Here is a 17,968-nt window from a genome sequence, read left to right as displayed (position 1 = left end):
TCAGGAATCTGATCCTGACTCCCTGGGTCATGGTGGACGCTAGATGGCTGGAGGGTGCGTCCTTCAGGAATCTGGTCCTGGCACCATGGGTCATGGTGGGCACTAGATGGCTGGAGGGTGCATCCTTCAGGAATCTGATCCTGACTCCCTGGGTCATGGTGGACGCTAGATGGCTGGAGGGTGCATCCTTCAGGAATCTGGTCCTGGCTCCATGGGTCATGTTGGACACTAGATGGCTGGAGGGATGCATCCTTCAGGAATAATAATAATAATAATAATGAGTTTTGTAGAGCGCGAACAGCTACCTCACAAGGAGGTGTCCCGGCGCTGAGAGAACAGAATGGCAAAGAGTTGTGTGGCGGAACTTAGCGTTGTGAAGTGAAAAGCCAGGTTTTTAACAATCGTTTAAAATAGGTTTCGGAAGGGGCCTGTTGTAGAGCAGGAGGGAGAGAGTTCCATAACCCCGCCACATTGGCCGAGAAGGTTCTTCCCCCAATCCGTGCCCTTCGCACTCGAGGGACCACGATCTTCACCCGCCCGTTGGAGCGGAGGGTCCTTGATTGATGATACCTGGGAGTCTAACTTTCAGATAGTTAGGGCAGGTGCCAAACAGGGACCTAAAGGCCAGCGTCAGGGTTTTAAACTTGATCCGACTGGCTACTGGGAGCCAGTGCAGAGCCCGAAGATGCGGAGAGACTGGGTGTGTGAAAGGAATGCACCTTAGCAGTCTCGCAGCCGCATTCTGCACCGTCTGAAGGCGCTGGATTAAATAGCGGGGGAGGCCCAGATAGAGTCCGTTAGCGTAGTCCAGCCTCAATGTTACTGTGGCGTGGACTACAGTTTTACGACACTCTACTGGCAGAAGTCTCAAGATCTTACGCAGGTTCTTCAGCTTAGTAAAGCAACATCCAGCGACTTGCCGAATATGGGAGGCGAAGGAGAGGCTGCTATCCCAGCGGACTCCCAAATTTTTTGCGCTCTGGCTTGGTGACGGAGGCGTACCCATTTCCACCGGCCACCGAAGTTCTGCAGGGGGGGGCAACCCTTTGCCAAAGAAGATAACCTCAGTCTTCTCAGCATTCAATTTAAGTTTATTGGCGTTCATCCATCTGGCCACATCTCGGAGGCACCCCTTGAAAGTTGCAAAAGCCTCCACCGACACCTCCGAGTACGGGAACACCAACTGGGTGTCATCAGCATACGAGATTGCTTTGACCCCCCAGTTTGAAATAAGTGTAAACAGAGGAGCCAAGTAAACATTAAATAGTAGCGGGCTTAGTGCCGACCCCTGGGAAACACCGCATTTTATCTTGGAGGGTTTTGAGGCAATCTGATCCAATGCCACCTTCTGTGTTCTCAATGACAGGTATGACTGAACCCAGCTCAATGCTTGATCTTTTAGCCCTATCTCAGCCAGCCGTTGTATGAGCCTAGCATGATCCACCGTATCAAAGGCGGCCGACAGATCCAGGAGAACCAGCATCGCTGATTCCCCGGCATCCATCGACCACCTCACTGATTCCGCTACTTCAATTAGTGCAGTCTCCGTGCTGGCTCCCTGGGTCATGGTGGACACTAGATGGCTGGAGGGTGCATTCTTCAGGAATCTGGCCCTGGCTCCCTGGGTCCTGGTGGGCACTAGATGGCTGGAGGGATGCATCCTTCAGGTATCTTGTCCTGACTCCCTGGGTCATGGTGGACACTAGATGGCTGGAGGGTGCATCCTTCAGGAATCTGGTCCTGACTCCATGGGTCTTGGTGGACACTAGATGGCTGGAGGGGTAGACTCATTCAGGAATCTGGCCCTGGCTCCCTGTGTCCTGGTGGGCACTAGATGGCAGGCGGGTGCATCCTTCAGGAATCTGGCCCTGGCTCCCTGGGTCATGGTGGACACTAGATGGCTGGAGGGGTGGACTCATTCAGGAATCTGGCCCTGGCTCCCTGTGTCCTGGTGGGTACTAGATGGCTGGAGGGTGCATCCTTCAGGCATCTGACCCTGACTCCCTGGGTCAAGGTGGACACTAGATGGCTGGAGGGTGCATCCTTCAGGAATCTGGTCCTGGCTCCCTGGGTCATGGTGGGCACTAGATGGCTGGAGGGTGCATCCTTCAGGAATCTGGTCCTGGCTCCCTGGGTCATGGTGGACACTAGATGGCTGGAGTGGTGCATCCTTCAGGACTCTGGTCCTGGCTCCCTGGGTCATGGTGGACACTAGATGGCTGGAGGGTGATCCTTCAGGAATCTGGTCCTGGCTGCTCCCTGGGTCATGGTGGGCACTAGATGGCTGGAGTGGTGCATCCTTCAGGAATCTGGTCCTGGCTCCCTGGGTCATGGTGGACACTGGATGGCTGGAGGGTGCATCCTTTAGGAATCTGGTCCTGGCTCCCTGGGTCATGGTGGGCACTAGATGGCTGGAGGGTGCATCCTTCAGGAATCTGGTCCTGACTCCATGGGTCCTGGTGGACACTAGATGGCAGGAGGGTGCATCCTTCAGGAATCTGGTCCTGGCTCCCTGGGTCATGGTGGGCACTAGATGGCTGGAGTGGTGCATCCTTCAGGAATCTGGTCCTGGCTCCCTGGGTCATGGTGGACACTAGATGGCTGGAGGGTGCATCCTTCAGGAATGTGGTCCTGGCTCCCTGGGTCATGGTGGACACTAGATGGCTGGAGGGTGCATCCTTCAGGAATCTGGCCCTGGCTCCCTGGGTCCTGGTGGGCACTAGATGGCAGGAGGGTGCATCCTTCAGGAATCTGGTCCTGGCTCCGTGGGTCTTGGTGAACACTAGATGGCTGGAGGGGTGCATCCTTCAGGAATCTGGTCCTGGCTCCATGGGTCATGGTGGGCACTAGATGGCTGGAGGATGCATCCTTCAGGAATCTGTTCCTGGCTCCATGGATCTTGGTGGACACTAGATGGCTAGAGGGGTGCAATCTTTCCGGAATTTGGCCCTGACTCCCTGGGTCATGGTGGGCACTAGATGGCTGGAGGGGTACACTCCTTCAGAAATCTGGCCCTGGCTCATTGAGTCTTGGTGGGCACTAGATGGCTGGAGGGGTGCACTCCTTCAGAAATCTGGCCGGGGGTTCCCTGAGACTTGGTGGGCACTAGATGGCTGGAGGGGTGCACTCCTTCAGGAACCTGGTCCTGGCTCCCTGGGTCATGGTGGGCACCAGATGGCTGGAAGGGTGCATCCTTCAGGAATCTAGTCCTGGCTTTCTGAGCCCTGGTTGGTGCTAGATTGCTGGAGTGTTAGACTCCTTGAGGAATTTTGTCATGGGTCCTGAGGGATGCTGGATGGCTGGAGCATAGATGCCAAGAGGGGACCGTTGAAAAAAAAAATAGGGGGAATATATTTTACCCGTTGACTTTATTTGAAGCAGAGGTAATTTAAGGCTAAAGACTGCTAAAATGATGACATTTCTGGTTTCAAAAATCAGGAGTCTCCCACCTGAATCAGGTCTGTTGGCATGCAGGCTGGAGGGATGCGCTCCATGAGGAATCTGGTGCTTGATGGCGCTAGATGGCTGGAGGGTTGTGTTCTTTTAGGAATCCGGTCCTGGCTACCTGGTTGGTGCTGTCTTAACATGGCTATCCGAGTCCTCGTTGGCACTGAAGAGTCTTGTGCTTTGGTGCTGGAGGGTTCTGGTCTTCCTGTGCTGCAAAGTAATCCTGCTTTTATGTTTGGAGTAGAAAGGGCACACTTTTTTCACACTGTTCAGTGTGTTTCTATAGTAAAGCAAATTGGCTTAGCAATTTTATATTGAAATATTCAATGGGTACATGGCCAGCAACAATCTAAGTTGTGTGGAGGTGTAAAGGGAAGTGCAATCACCACCCCTGGCCTGTACCGCCTTATGGTGCTCTAGGATGGAACGACTCCCGTGACTGACAAGAGGAGAATACGCCCTGAAAGCCAAAGACCAGCTCAGGGGGCCGTTCACTCCGCAAGGCACACGAGTACTCACCTGCAGCCCGGCAGTGTGTATGCCGCTACAAACTTATATAACGCCTCAATCTCCAAAAATGATTGTTTATGAATTAAAAGATATGCATAACGGACGTAATGACATCTGACCAGTAGAGACAAGTGACGCTTTACATACTCTGCATCAAAGCAAATAAAAGTTGAGGCCTCTACATATTGCATCACCACGGAGACCCCCGGGAACAAAACCTCACCCCCACCCATTCCTTCTACCGAGGGTGGGCCCTGCACACCAGCAACATCACAGACAACCACTACCCCGAAACTGGGCAACTGTGACTTGGCAGCGGGGGAAAACCGACAGGCCACGTGAGAACCAACATGGTGGGTGGCGGTGAGTACCCATTTGCATCGAGCACCATGGCGACAACCAAAGGGGGTTGTGGCTCACACCAGCCAAGATAGACAGATATGCCTGTCTGTAGTCGCAGGACGGGAGACCCGTGTGTTCAGGTGAGGACCAAGAAAACCAGCGGAAGCCGACCAAACTGGACTCCCCTATCCTCCTAGATATCATGTCGGAGCCTCCTTAGAAGGGTGTATAGACTCTGTCTCCACAGACATATATCTTCTTAGGGCTGATTTAAGGAAAATTTACTCCAGAGTCAAGGAAGTGGAGGACACCACCCACAGTCTTATCACAGATACAGCAGCACTAAAGAAGCAGGTAGCTGAATTGCAAAGTCACACAAAATCACTAATCATGCAACTCGATGACTATGAAGGAAGATCCAGACATAATAACGTCTGTATTCTTGGAGTACTGGAATGAGCAGAAGGGCCAGCAGTGGATCTATTTGTTGAGGAGCTTGTGACTAATTTATCTAACTACTTCTCTATTGAAAAAACACATCCCATACCGGGAGGTAGGTCTAAACTCGGGGCACCCCCGACCTATCCTGGCAAGGGTGTTCAAACTTTAGAGATCGAGATGTCATCCTCCAAACGTCTCTCAGTGCTCCACCACTCAAATATGAGAACTGTATCTTATCATTTTTCCCTGACTTCACAGCTAACATACAGAAACAAAGACTCTCCTTCCTGGAAGTAAAAAAAATCTCAGAGCGCAAGATATCAAGTACGCTATGCTGTTTCCAGCAAAACCTGGTTCTTTACGGAGCCAGAAGAGGCAGGAGATTGGCTTGAGGGCTGGCGTAGAGTCAGCGCCAAAGGAAATACGGACCGACATGAGAGATGAATCGAGATGCAGCAGAAGAGACAAGATCCCACATGCGGAAATGGGGACCGCCACATCACAGGAAGATCCTGAACTGAAAACGTAGAGTCCACCCACAGAAGAAGACAAAGACAACTGCAACTACAAAGTGGCGTCATGTACTAAGAAACAACCAAAAAGGCCCAAACTCTACAGAACCTGACGAACGCTCCGTAACGACTATCAAGGAAAGTGATGAGTATAACCAACACGTTTCTAACGACTTAAGTAGCAGAATGAACGATTGATGTAGGGAGGCGGGGGTAATGTTGAGCCACATCCCCTCCATATGTGGAGGAGAGGGCGACGGGCACTCTGCACAGTTGGGGAAGCGGGCCGTGGACACCGTCATGCACAGAGGCAAGGGGGAGTATTAGGGGGGACTCGAATGATTATTGTTTTATGTTAACACAGCAACAAAGCGCGCCACATGAAGTACAGTCAGAACCAAACAGGCAACTGCATACCCTCAGGGTGCTTAAACTAAAAGCAGCAATAGACCCACACACACACTCTGCACGTTCAAGGTATATTGTGTGGAGGAATCAACCACTGTACTGGGTCTTAAAGAGCAAAGCGTTCTCCAAACAACACTGGCATACACTCAGGACGAGGAAATCAGGTACATACCATATCACACACCAACGAATTGCAAATTCCCGCAGACATGGCGAAAAATGGGGTAGGGACCTGAAGATCCTTACATGGAACGTGAATGGCCTTGGGGATAAACTGAAGGGAGGAATGGTACTGCAATATATAAAAAGGCAGGCCCCGGATATAGCTCAAGTGCATGGAATGCATTTAATTGGTAATACCTGTAAAGCATTAAATAGTTGGGGCTATCGACCTGTCACGCACGCTTGCTTCACTTCTAGCTCCAGGGGAACCGTAATACTTCTTTGGAAAAGCTACCCATACATGATCAGTAGAACGTGTGTAGATGGCTTGAGACGATTTGAGGCAGTCACCGGTACATGGGAAGAGAGATTGTTAACTGTACTGTCATTATATGTTCCCCCAACACTACAACACACTAGGACACTTGCAGGACTTAAGTAAATTTATCCTAGACCTTCCAGTCCACACCCTGGTGATTGGGGGCGACTTTAACCTGGCTCTAGATGGGCAGTGTGACCAAAAAAAAACAAATAGTGACCCTGCAACCGAGTTGAAATTGACAGAATTTCTCTCACTTCTCGGGCAGGTCGATGTGTGGCGATGGCGACGACTCAACCCAGTGTTGCACCAGTTCACCTTCACTCGGGAGCCCACAAAAGTCAATCTGGAATTGACTATATACTCACCCACAAAGCTGATATTCCTGACTTTACTGAGGCCCGGTGCCTAGCGAAGGGTATCTCGGACCACTCCCCAGTACTGACCAAAATGACTGTGGGTCTTCAACCCAGATGTACTACACTTACCATTAATCCATGAGCGCTACAGATCCCACATATTTAAATGGACTTTCTCAAAATTGTAGATTTATATTTCCTAGAAAACATCAGGCTCAGTTGTTTCTTCCCAAATACTATGGGGAGCATTTGGTGCAGACATTAAAGGACGAGCACTGGCACTAATGGTGGGGCATAAAAGAGAACTAATAAAGCGTGCGGAACAACTGGAGGAAGAGATCCTACTGGGTGAGACTAACCTGGCCTAAGTAACTGACGACGCAGCCCAATAAGAGCTTGCAGACAAATGACTAAATTACATTCAACTGCTTAGGGGGTCAGCTAGAGCTAGACAAAAGGCTATATACCATAGCATATATGAACTTGGGGAAAGAACAGGTAAACTATTGGCATGGCTAGAGAGGAGGGAACAGACAAGCAGGCGGGTTCACCAATGCAGGGGTCCGACGGGGTAGGACATAACACACCCACAAGAGATCGCAGAAATATTTGCCACTCACTTCAAAACAGTCTACACCTCTGTGGTGAGAGTAACATTTACTAACAATCAAAATCTCCTGGCCACCATCCAGACCTCAGGCCTATTGTCCGAGGAGAGTGCTTCCCTCGAGGGGGACCCCACGGTAGAAGAACTACAACTAGCGATCCGAGACATAAGCACAGGCAAAGTAATGGGACCCAACGGGCTCCCAATCGAATTTTTCAAGTTGGCAGCAACCAAGTTGGTACCCCATCTTCACCAAATGTACCTAGAAACCTATGAAAAGGGTTGCCTGCCAGCAGAGATCCAATTAGCCATGATATGGTGATACATAAGCAGGGCAAACCAACTAATGATTGTGGGGCAAATAGGCCCATTTCCTTCCTCACGACAGAGGCCAAAATACTTGCAAAAGTATTTTCGAACAGACTCATTCCACTGATTACCAAACTGGAACACCCGGACCAATCAGGTTTCATGCCCGGCCGAAACACTGCTCTCAATGTGCGTCATCTACACGGTGTCCTGGGCAAGATGGATACATTGGGAGGGGATGTTTTCTCTACTGTCTTTGGATGCTAAAATGGCCTTCAACACCATCAAATGGCCATACCTCTTTGCAGTGTTGGACCGAATGGGTTTCAGTCACAAATTTATAAAATGGATTGTGATGTTCTATACAGACCCAATTGCACAAATCGTAGTAAATGGTCACACATCACAGCAATTCCGTTTGGGCAGAGGAACCAGACAGGGGTGCCCACTCTCCCCGTTGATCTTCACACTAGTGTTGGAAGCCCTGGCAATATGGGTCCGTGGCAATCCTTTAATACAGGAATTAAAATGGACTGAACAGCATGATGACCGAATATCCCTTTTTGCCGACAACATTTTATTATACATGGTGTCTCCCGCCTCCTCAATCGACCGTATCCTTCACATCTTCTGTATATTCAGCAACCACTCGGGAAACACATTAAACTGGTCCAAGTCACAATTATTTCCAATACCAGGCCTTCTGCCCAAATTACCAAAAGACTATGACATTCCTGTTGCAACAGATGGATTTCGCTGTTTGGGGATATTTATAACCACGGACCCGGCAAAATTCTATGAAACTAACTTAGTCAGCCCCTTGACATGCCTGCAAACTGATGTCATGCACTGGCAAGGCCTCCCGTTGACTCTGCTGGGCAGGGCGGCCCTCTTCAATGTGCTAGCGCTGCCCTTGTTTTTATGCGCACTGCAAAATGAATCATTGACACAATATCGACCTAGAAAATATCGACCTACAGGAATATCGATGCAGAAATTTCGAAGGCAAGAATATCGACATCCTATCTACAACATGGTAAGTACAAAAATATCGGAAAAAAATATAGATGTTAGAAATATCGATGTTAAAAATATAGTTTTTTTCGGTAAAAATATAAATGTAACACAAAGTAAATAACACTAATAAATAAAATAAACATAATTAAAAATATCTAATAATGTTTACAATTAGTAAATAATATATATATAATAATAATACATTGATTTAACATATATAGAAAATATATAATATATACGTACTTAACAATAGGTTGTAATAACTATTTTAATAATTTATAAATTAATAAAAATATTATGAATTACAAATACATTTACAAACATAAAACAAAAACATAAATAAAAAGTAAAGAATTACATTTAATAAATTAAAAAAATTAAATATACCTTTTATTTATTTGTGTATTTTATAGAGCGCACAGCTGCCCCAACAGGGCGTCCCGGCGCTGAGAACTTTGAGAGTGGAGGGCACAGGAGTATGTTAAAGGGAGAACAGATGGGTCTTCAGGGACTTGCGGAATGACAGTTCTGTTTGGGAGGAACGTAGGGCCAGCGGGAGCTTGTTCCAATGCTGAGTGGCACAGACCTCAAAGGTTTTTCCACCTGTACGTGAGCATTTAAAACGAGGAGTTTCCAGGAGGAGAAGGGAGTTGGACCGTAGTGTCCTGTAGTTTGTATATGGTCGTAGGGTGTTTTTCAAATGGGCGGACCCCATACGCCTCGAAGCTCGATGGGCCAGCGTCATAGCTTTGAAAATGCACCTTTTGGCCATTGGCAGCCAATGCAGTTTGCGGAGGTGGGGAGAGATATGGTGTCTGAAGGGGATTCTTTCCACTAGCCGAGCGGCGGGGTTTTGGACCGTCTGGAGTTTTTGACATTGGCCTGCTGTGATACCTAGATAGAGGGCATTGGCATAATCAAGATGGGAAATGATCAATGCCTGGATCACAGTCTTACGGCAGTCCGCTGGTAGGTAGTTGATGAGCTGTTTGATTGTCCTGATCTTGCCAAAACAGGAGGCTGTCACTGTTTGTACCTGGGTATTAAAGCTGAGGTGGTTATCCCAACGGACTCCAAGGTTTCTTACTGAGTCTTTGGGCGTGGGGGCTTGGCTCAGGTCTTCTGGCCACCCGAGATTGGAGTCCAGAGGGGATGGTGAGTTGAAAAACAGAATCTCAGTTTTTCCCGCATTAAGTCGAAGGGAGTTGGCGTCCATCCACTTGGAGATGTCCCTAAGGCAGGTTTTTAATGGATCAAAAGCAGAGGGAGAGGGGGAGTTGAAAGTAAAGAGAAGCTGAATGTCATCAGCGTAGGAAATGGATTTGATCCCAGTCTGAGCGATCAGCTTTGCCAGGGGGGTGAAATAAACATTAAACAGAAGCGGGCTGCGAGAGGAGCCCTGTGGGACTCCCCATTTAAGTGGTCTGGCTGTAGAAGTGTAGGGAGGGGTGAAGACCTGCTGAAAGCGGTCAGAGAGATACGACGTGAGCTAGTTCAGCGCAGTGCCACCTACGCCTAGGTCCGCCAGCCTCCTTAAGCAGGATCCTGTGAGAGACGGTCTCAAATGCTGCTGAAAGATCCAGCAGCACTAACACCGCTCTTGACCCTCGGTCGAGCGTCCACCTCACCGAGTCAGCCATTTCAATAAGGGCTGACTCCGTGCTGTGGCCCGACCTAAAGCCGTGTTGGGAATCATGAAGTAGCCCGTTGGTTTCAATGAAATTCGCCGGGGCGGGCAGAAGGGAGATGGGCCTGTAGTTGCAGGGGAGGTCCGGACCCAGATTAGGTTTTTTAAGGATGGGGACCAGGGAGGCGTGTTTCCACTTAGCGGGGAAACTACCCGATCTGAGGGAGTCATTCCAGATGTGGTTCAAGTAGGGATTCAGAAGGGGTGCCAGTTTTTTATATTGCTTGGCAGGCCATGGGTCGTTGGGGGAACCTGATTTGCACTTTAGTAATTCGGACAAGGTGTCTGCTTCCGAGATGGCTAAAAATTCGGAAAAGGCAGCCTGAGGTGTCGAGAGAGTGGGGGGTACCTCTTCCCAGTCTTCTTTGTTAGGGGTGGGGAAGGAGGAATAAATTATCTCAATTTTATCCTCGAAGAATTGTGACAGTTTGTCACATAATGACTGTGATGCAGGCTGAGTACGAGTCAGAGCATTGGGGTTTGTAAAGGAACGGACAATATTGAAAATCTCTCTGGAACCATTGCTGGCTAGTTTGATTCTGGAGGCTAGAAAGGCCCGTTTATGTGCTTCAATCATTCTCCGATATTCTTTGAGTGCTGTTTTATATGTGCTTTTCCTTTCGGGGGAGAAGTTCTGCCTCCAGAGGCGTTCGAGAGATTTACTGGCAGCCTTTTTCTGCCGGAGCTCGTCTGAATACCAGGGTGCAGAAGGTGCAGCCCGATAGGTCTTGATGGGTTTAAGAGGGGCTAAGGCATCTAGGGCCTGGCAAATCCAAGCGTCCAGGTGGTCGATCTTTCGGTCGAGGTCAGGAGACTGGCTGGGGTGGGAATTTTTCAGATGTTCCAGGAGAGTGTCAGGGGTGATGCGGCTCCAGTTTCTACCTGCGGTTTTTGGGAAGATGGTAGGTCGGAAGGAATGGGGAATGCTGATCTCAAAAGGGATAAGGAAGTGATACGACCAAATAACCGGGGTGGGGGGAGTCACCTGGATAGAAGATAGGTTGGAACAGATCAGGTCCAATGTGTTACCTGCTTTATGCGTGGGTAAAGTTATTATTTGGATTAGGTTGCAGGCCGCCAACGTGGAGATGAAATTTTGACTATGCAGACAGGATTCATCGTTGACGTGGAGGTTGAAGTCTCCTAAGGCGGTGAAGTTTGCGTACCGTGTGCTGAGCTGAATGATGTTGTCCGCCAGCGCCGGTAAGTGTGAAATGTTGGAGTGGGGGGGGCGGTAGATGAGAATTCCGGAGCAGGAGGAAGACGGGGAGAGTTGGATATTGAAAGGGAGACCTTCTATACTGTCTGGCAGGTCAAATGTGGGGGGGGGGTAATTGTCCATTTGGAGTTATGGATTAAGGCAACGCCTCCGCCCTGTTTACCACTGGGTCTGTTGGCACAGATGATACTATAGCCCTCTGGTACGGCCTGGGTGATGGCGGGATTCGTGGTGTCATTTAGCCACGTCTCGGTCAGGAAGAGCAGGTCCCAATAATTGTCCCGGAGGGACTGCCAGATGTCAATGGCGTGTTTGCTCAGTGATCTACAATTGATCAGCGCCACTTTAAGGATGAGGGGAGAACAAGCTCCGTTGGTGGGGGTTGAATTTGGGGCGAGGGTCGGGCTGGCTGTAAGATCCGCTGTCGGAAGAGAGAAGTGGCAAACTGTACATGTGTAGCCCTGGTTCCAGGCGTCAGAGGTGGAACATGGGCGTGTAGCGCAAGGGAGGGGTCTCAGAGACTTCAGCTCCACTGGGGTGTAAGACGTGATGGTATAGCTAGTGGATCGGACAGGGGGACCGACCCCGGTCGCGTCCTGATCGCGGACAAGCGCAGACGAGCTTGCCTTATGCGCGCCTTCAACGCGCAATCGTCGTGCCTGCTGCGCTCGTCCGCTGCGCTTCCGGTACATGCACATTTTTATGGCGAAGAGACGATGAGGGGGGGCGTGGCCTCTGAGTGGGCGTGTACCCGGTCTGGGCGTAGGGAATGGCGGTGGGAAGATCGGCGATTTTTCGCCCTTAACAGCGCTCGTTAAGCTTCGTCGAGGGGTGTCTGCACATCACAATCGTGTGACAGACAAGGTGAGTGAGGATTTAAAAACACAAATATTTTCAGTTAAAAATCAGATAAATGCAGAATCTAACACACTGCTCCCGGCTGTGCCTCAGGAGTAAACACAAAGTAGTCAGCGCCAATGTTCCCTCTAATTTCTTTCCTCTGTGTGCGGCATTGGAGGGTCTCTGTGCGCTACAACCATGGCTATGTGCGCCAGGAACCAGACCGCGCACACGTACAGCGACAAATGTCACTCCAAACGTTTACTTAAAAAAGTGAAAAGATGGTAAATTTTCACATACAGCTCCACGTTAAGGCTCTTAAGGCCAGTTTGCAAATTGGATAAACACACCATTACATGAATTGGTTATGCAGTCAAGTACATTTCAGGTTTAGAAGAGCACAAGACTCCAACTGGTAGATTGGGGAGGAGCGGGTAGATTGGGTGAATTTGAGTGTAATAGATTGGGGTGGGGTGGGGTAGAGTATTGTGGGGTAAGTGGTGTGGAGGGGAGTGAGGTGTCATGGCATGTTGTGGAGTGCCTTGGAGTGGAGTAGCATGTTGTACAGTGGAGTGGCATTGAATGGAGTGGCGTGTCAGAGTGGAAGGGCATAGAGCGAAGTGGAGTGGTATAAAGTGGAGTATGCATGGTGTGGTAGCGAACTACCATTACAGACAACACATTTTCAATTTAAATGAGCATTACATTTATACCAAAATAGGGTAAAACTCAAACAATAATGTGTGCATAAGTCATCACCTAGTGTTTTGATGTGATTTTATCATAATCAAATATTGTTTTCCAGCACACTTTAGAATAACAAAATAAATTGTTTCATTTGTACTGATAATGATCTATTTTGAAAAATCAGCACAGTTCAGTTTTTTTATGCGCTAGGAAAAAAAATCCTACACCCTCTCCTCTTACATGGATGCTCAGCAGGATTGTCGCAGCCATTCACTCACTATGAAGTTAGCGAAAAAAAGTAAAAACCAAGTCCCCTCTGAAGAGAGAGCTTGACTTTCAACCTCTGCCTTTGAATGCACAGCAAATGTGACAACGTAAGACCAAGATGTAAAGGCCTGTTTACAGAAAGTGAGTTTGCGGAATAATACAGTAATCTAAATTTGGGCAACAGGAGGGATGAACTCAAGCAGAACAGCCTAAAGCAAATAAAGCCAGCTAATAGAAAGCATGAAAATGTGAGTTACAAACCCCTAAGCCAATGGTAAGCAATGGGCACAATGCATTTCTAGGTCAGCTTTCTAAAATGAAAGCTGGCAGGAAAACGACACATTGCTGCAGGTAGGCAGGGACGAAGTTCAGTGACAGACCAGGAGATGACAGAACGGGCAACCTTGCTACAAGTGGGTAGGGAAGTAGTGCAGTCACAGATCAGGAGGTGGCAGAAATGGAAAACCTTGGTGCAAGGGGGCGGGGAAGAAAAAAACTTGCTGGGGTAGAGAATAACAACAGCAGTGAAAGTGGCTGGGAAGGGTGCATGGTTAGCACTGAACACACAGTTAGGCTAACCTTAAAGCAAATCATGTTACACCTCAGGGTTTAGTTTATGGATTAAAGCATATTCAGAAGATGCAATCCTTTTATGCAAAACAGAATACCATCAGAGTGGGTGAGGAAAGAGCATATTTGTAAGAGACAAGCTTGAATTTCACCTCAAAACAGTTTGGGAAAATAAATAAATAAGTAAAACCAATGCTTCCCCCCCCCCCTCTTCAAAACACAGAGAACCAGTGCCTTTAGCACACTGTAGCTAATGATACAGAGAGTTTTGGTGCATTGCTGACCCGCTTGTCTAGCCTTGGTGCTCTTGTGAGGAATTGTTCTTTCACTTCCTCTGAATACAGCAGAGGGCTTCTACTTTTTACACAGTTTATTATTAATGCAGTTGTTGATTAAGACTATTAGTCTTGTGGCTTAAATGCTATGCAGGCCTGGAAGGTAGATTGTCAAGGGAAAGAAATTCCCAGAGCCCATCATAAAGCTGGGTTGCTGGAAGTACCATGTCTTTTCCCATGGTGGAATGAAAGCAAGAACGACTGAACTGGCCAGACCAGTAAATGGGCCACGTAGAACATTTCCACAAACCAGGACTGCAAATGATCCAGCCAATGAAAGTTACTGTGTTAAAAGAAAAAGAGTTATTTATTGTGATGCCCTAATTTATTAACCTTTTTGATGATGATGTATTTCACTCTGCTCTTTGTAATGACAATTTTGTTTATTTCAATAAAATTTTATTGAACTTAAAAAAAAAAAAGAAAAAGAGTTGCAATAAGAAAAAACCTGGACCCCTGCCAAGTTTCTGAGGCGGCACGGACAGGTACATTTTCTTTTTCTTTTATTCTAAACACCACCACCACCCCCACCCCCCGCGACAGGTACATTTTTCCTTTTCTTTTATTCTAAACACCCCCCCCCCACCACCACCCCCACCCCACCCCTGCGAGTATTGCGAGCCACCCAAGGTACATGAACCAGAAGGAAGCACAAAGTCAACCAGGCACCATTGGCGCGAGTCTTTAATGGCCCCTGTGTGCACACAGGTGCATGCTTCTCGTAAATCTGGACATTTAGCGGTCTGGATGGTGCCAATAATTTGAGGACTCTGCACACACCAAGTAGAATCTGTATGGACATAACAGCCTTTCACTTGTGAGGCAGTGCTGGTTTTCAATGTCACACCCATCCTAGTGACACATGAAAACACGAACGGGTATCATCACTTCATCAGTAAAGAAAACAAAAAGCATCGGCTAACTAAGGCAGTCTGGGCGTTCAGTCTCATGTAAACATTCTATTTCTAGGGGACAGTTAAGTGCGTCGCACAGAACACACTATTCAAAGGCAGCAGACAGATTAAAAGCCAGTTGAGGCGGGAGGGACTTGTGCTGAGGTGCAAATGGCTCTGTGGGCTCAGTTCCTAGACTCAGCATGGACTGGTGTGCAGCCTGTGGTTTATTCATACCATACACAGACACTTCCGGTGCCTCAAGAGCCTAAGATTCTGGGAAAATCACTCAATCCAACAGTGTCTGAAACTCTGTGTAATTTAACTTGTGCCCATGTAAAGCTCTTCAATATGTTCGGGTCACGTTTACGCTGTAAAGAAGTGCTGTTACCTCCAGATGAAGCTTCTGTAAATTGTCTGTTAATCGAACCCTGGTGTCACATGTTGTACTTGTGATTTAATTCCCTCTCTGTGTGGTGCTCTGTAATACTGTCTTTACTATAACAATTTTGTCTTTCCTTTCCTGACGGGGCAGACGCTGCACTCGCTCGCCGCTGTTCTTGGTGCACCTAATGCCTCTGTGCACATGAAAAGGGGGGGCCCTCGGCCCCCCCGCACGCATGGCGGCGCGGCGACCGTCGCCCCCACTCTCTCCTTTGTCGCCATTCGGCGGTGGGGGCGTGCCCTGGGGGGCGCGGCCCACCGCCGATTGGCTGGCGGCCTCCCTGACCCGGATCCTGGGAAGTGGGTCCGGGTCAGGGGGGGCGGGCTATAAGAGGGGCCACCTGGCCCCTCGGGAATAAAGAGATAGGGAGCGCCCAGGAGACCCCCTTGTCCCTGGACGCTCCCTCGCCGAAACGGTGTGCCCCGCGCTCGGGGCTTCTTTGTTTTTTAACTTTTTGCCCTTTTTATTCCAGGTTTCGGAGTTCCCGCTTTTTTCTCCTGGTTGGTGGTTCCGGAGCTGTGTGGATTCCCCGTCGCTATCGGAGTGGCGTCGTGACTACTTTAAGGATCACCGACGCGTGGAACCAGCCATCTCGTCTTCAGGTGGTTCGACGGGGAACTAACGGAGCCAGCTGCCGGTTGGGTCAGGAGCACGGTACGGGCCGTTGCAAAGTCCCGGAAGGTAGTGTGCGGGTTACTCAGGGTCGGTGCATCGGTCGGCCGGTGCATTTCAGGTTATTCGGCCAACCAGTAGGGAGGGGAGCCGTGCGGAAGAAAACGGCGGGCTGGGAGGCATCCGCATAGATAGCGAGGCGAGAAAAACTGCGGATCAGGCCAGAGCGTGCTCGAATTACGGCGGCAGCTGGGTGAGGCTTGTCCAGCAGCTGATTCTCGAAATACCGGCATTTTTTCAGCCGCATCTACAACGCACGAAAGGTTTTTTCCCCGCTAATTTAGGGCTGAACGGAGAGGTCGTTTCATCAGACCTGAGGGGGGATTGATTTCACTGAAAGCTAAGCAGGGTCAACCAGGGCAGGGCCCGGAGGGGAGACCTGAATTCAGTGGGGGCTTATTTCCAAGGTGGTACAATATTGTGCAAGTTGGTTTTTAATCGCGTGGTGAGCTTTAACTGTTTTGCTGAAGGGGGGGAGTACAAGAAGCAGGGGGTTTTTAAGCAAGTGATATTGGACAACTGTTTTTCCTTTTACTGTTTAATTAAACGTGTGCAACTGAAGGAAAAGTCCCTTGAGGCTTCATTACTATCCCTTTTTCTCATTCGAAATAATAGTGAATTACTATTTTATAACTGTTCTTCACGACTGTCCTTGCCGCTCTATGTTAGTGACCGCTACCAACGGTAACAGTTATAAGGAGTAGTGTCACGAGGCAGTTTCTTGTTAGCTAGCAAAACGGACTTCAAGAGGGCTCATCCCAAAAAGGGTTCACAAGGGGGGTGCAAGCCTAAGTTCTACCTTAACTTGCCCCTGATTTGTCACATGGTGTTAATGTATTTCTCTATTCCAGGCATTTAAACCACATTATTGGTGCAATCCATTCACAGAGAGGGCGTGCAGACGTAAGGAGACGAAACACGCAGCCTGGTGGTGGACGTGAGCACGGCCTGATATCGCCGGGAATACACGGGACTGGTCGGTAAGAGGGGTACGGGGGGCTAGCATTCATCGCTCCTGGTGGCCGCCGGGTGGGTCTACATTAGGTTTACTCACCCCTTACATAAGGGGACAAGCCGCTAGTGTTGCAGTCGCCGTTGCATGGTGCTGAAAGCCCCCTGGTGACCCTCCACCAAAAAGGTACACAAGGTCGGCTTGTTGTTATATTAGAGAGTAGGCTTGCTGTTTCTGGGGGTTGTATCATGCCAGGTCCGCGGGGTGGAAAAAAGGGGTCCAGCATGGAGGCTATGATGCGGGCCATGATGCGGGACATGAGTGACATTAAACAGCAGTTAAGGAAAGTAGATGAGCTGGAAGCGCGGATGAATGAGGGGGATGGGGATGCCCCGGGTCCATCGGGTAGGCCTATCCGCAAGAGGGTGGCACCAGTGCCAAGGGGGGATTTTGTCAACCCATCCGGGAAGTCTAGGTCCAAAAGACCCAGGGATGCGGCCCCCACCCCAGGTCCAGTAGATCCGTTACCTGCCGCGCCGCCGGCGGTCGTCCCACCCCCGCATGTACCTGTGCCTACACCCATTGCCCCCGTGGTGCCGGTGCCGGCAGGTCAACCAGTAGACGCTGGGTCTGCTCCCTCACCGGTGCCCACAATCCCGGGTACAGGCTGGCCACACCCGGCACCCGCCCTGCCAGCTGTGCCAGGACCACAGGGCATAACCCCAGTGGTACCTGTTGTCCCGGGGGGTAATGTAGATTCAATGCCCCCCGAATTGTTATCTCAGTTAACGGCCATGATGCCATGGCTCCAAAAAGGGGGAGCCTTCCCGAATTCTGCAGACCATGCGGCAGAGGCGGCGAGGTTTGTGGAGAAAATCAGATCGGCAGCGGTCGCCGACAGTGTTGCATTGCCAATATCTTCTCCCCTTGCAGGTCCAAGTGTTTCCCAGCCGGACGGAGTTAAAGGG

This window comes from Lissotriton helveticus, chromosome 1_2, assembly GCF_964261635.1.
Source record: "Lissotriton helveticus chromosome 1_2, aLisHel1.1, whole genome shotgun sequence".
NCBI classification, from domain to species: domain Eukaryota; kingdom Metazoa; phylum Chordata; class Amphibia; order Caudata; family Salamandridae; genus Lissotriton; species Lissotriton helveticus.
Note: the sequence above shows the minus strand (reverse complement) of the source record.